Below are 2121 nucleotides of genomic sequence, written 5' to 3'. Positions count from 1 at the left end.
GACCACGGTATCCAGCGTGTTACTGGCTATTTCCTCCGACACATTTGGCTGCGGGCTGGCCTTGCGGGTTTGGTATCGTGCGTTTGTTGTCAAGAAGAGTCAGTGCGGCTTGGTTGGAGTTGTGTTTCGGAGGACGCAATGGCACTCCGACGGTTCGCGAACTCCCGAGTCCATGTTCTGCGAGTTACAGCGCGATGTGAGACGAAGACTGTAAAGCATTACCAATTGCGATACCCACAGACGATAGTTGGGGAAAAAAAGGGGTAAAAAAATTATTTAAAAACAATCAGTATAGAATCTTTTTTTTTTTAGTTCTCCTCAGAAAATCTTCCGGTGGGCACAAATAAACACATCATAGGCCGACTTTGGCACACAGAGGCTGACAGTTTGGGCACCCTGCCATAGGTCTATTTGAAGTCCAACTTGTACTGTTGTATATGTTATGAGCGCCTCCACAATTCATCATACCATAAGAGCATTAATATGCAAACATGACCTGAACAGTAAAGTCAGAAAAGGGGAGGTTACTGTAATTAAAACTGTCTCCCTGCCGCTACGGATCCCTTTAGCAGGGACTATCGTCTCTCTAGCGTGCACTGGTCTGCCATATAGCACGCTTCTGTCTATTTGAGCTGGTCAGTATGTGTAGATAATCCTGTCTAATGCAGCTTTCAAAAGAATATATTGCATAGTAAAACTGCGTAAGGGATGTTCTCCACTTTCTGGAGTACCGAGTTTTGAAATCAGTGGAATTTGAGTATGATAGCTAAGGAGACGGAGAAAACACCTGGCTCCGGATTACATCTTTAAACTAAGGGCAACTAGGATGACGCCCTGAAAGAAATGGATCAAACACGACTGAAGGAACTTGGATGCGAGTTTATCATGAACACCCCATCTTCAAGTCACATGGGTGGTGTGGCCGGGTGAGAGGACAGGATGGCCGGGTGAGAAGATTTAAGTTACTGATCAGCGACTCAACCCTGGATGAGAGAGGTAAACTCATCACCAAACCCACCTATCTGGAGAGGCCCATCCATAAGACAGTCACCCTCCTGGTAGCCGATCAAGAAACCTGCAGACCCCTTTCACAGAAATCACCTGTGATTGTTGGGAGTGTAACTGACAGTTAGACTTACAGGTTATATCGTTGTTTTGTGTTTGAATTGTTTACTTGTCCGCTGTGCGGGGGAAATGATAAGACAAGCGGAACTACGTAGCTAATAACTGTTGTAAAGGGGATCCTTATTGTAGCAACACACTTTTGGAGGGAAGGCAATCTTAGCTAAGTTTTCATGTCATCGGGTGTAGTTCGTAAAGGTTGAAGTGTGTATGTTAGGATGGTAACATTATAATAATTAGGATGAAGCGTGAATTCATGCCAGGAATAATAAGTGTGAAGTTTGATTTCCTCCCTTCTGTAATAAGCAGCCAATGAGGTATTTTTCCTTTATTCATGTGTTTAATCTGATACTGTTATAGCGCCGGCTAAACTGTTTATGTATGTAAGCACTTCAGTTATACCAAGCTAATAAGTCACTCGTAAGATAAGGTTGTAAGAGTGTGCTTAACTGTATTTTTCATTTACTTTATAGTTCTCACGGAAGGTGATAATTCTGACTAAATCTACAGAATAAAGCCGCCAGTTAAAATCAAGGAACGGTTGTGCTCGTGGTTACTGGAGGGAGCTACAATTAGTCAACCTGCGCATCACCACACTACATACTCTCACGACATACGTCCCCGAGGGCTCGTTTCAAGGYCCTCTCCTTTTCTCTATATACATCAAGTTACTCTGCTCCATCATATCCTCACATGGTCTCTCCTATCATTACTATGCAGATGACAGATCAGGTACTTTTCTCCTTCCCCCATCTGACACACAGGTGTCGACTCACATCGCTGCGTGCCTGGCAGATATCTTAGCTTTGATGTTGGCCCACAACCTCAACCTCAACAAGACGGAGCTGCTCTTCCTCCCTGGGAAGGCCTGCCCCCTCATAGACTTCTCCATTATGTTTGACAACTCCTCTCTCTCCCTCCCCTGTAGGATCTGGGCATGGCTGCTCTACTACCACAGGGGGCAAATTATACAAAGACTTTAGTACCAGACCCCACCAC

The 2121-nt window shown here is 44.7% G+C and overlaps 1 long non-coding RNA gene across 1 annotated transcript; it reads left to right on the top strand.

The window, feature by feature from the left end:
- The first annotated feature begins 1367 nt into the window (after positions 1-1367).
- On the top strand, positions 1368-1656 carry LOC139027004 (uncharacterized). Its single transcript, XR_011479023.1, has 2 exons — positions 1368-1439; positions 1596-1656. It is a non-coding gene; the product is annotated as an uncharacterized lncRNA (long non-coding RNA).
- Positions 1657-2121: the final 465 nt, after the last annotated feature.

This window comes from Salvelinus sp. IW2-2015, unplaced genomic scaffold (assembly GCF_002910315.2).
Source record: "Salvelinus sp. IW2-2015 unplaced genomic scaffold, ASM291031v2 Un_scaffold6777, whole genome shotgun sequence".
Lineage (NCBI taxonomy): Eukaryota > Metazoa > Chordata > Actinopteri > Salmoniformes > Salmonidae > Salvelinus > Salvelinus sp. IW2-2015.
This window is presented reverse-complemented; position numbering and strand designations above follow the sequence as displayed.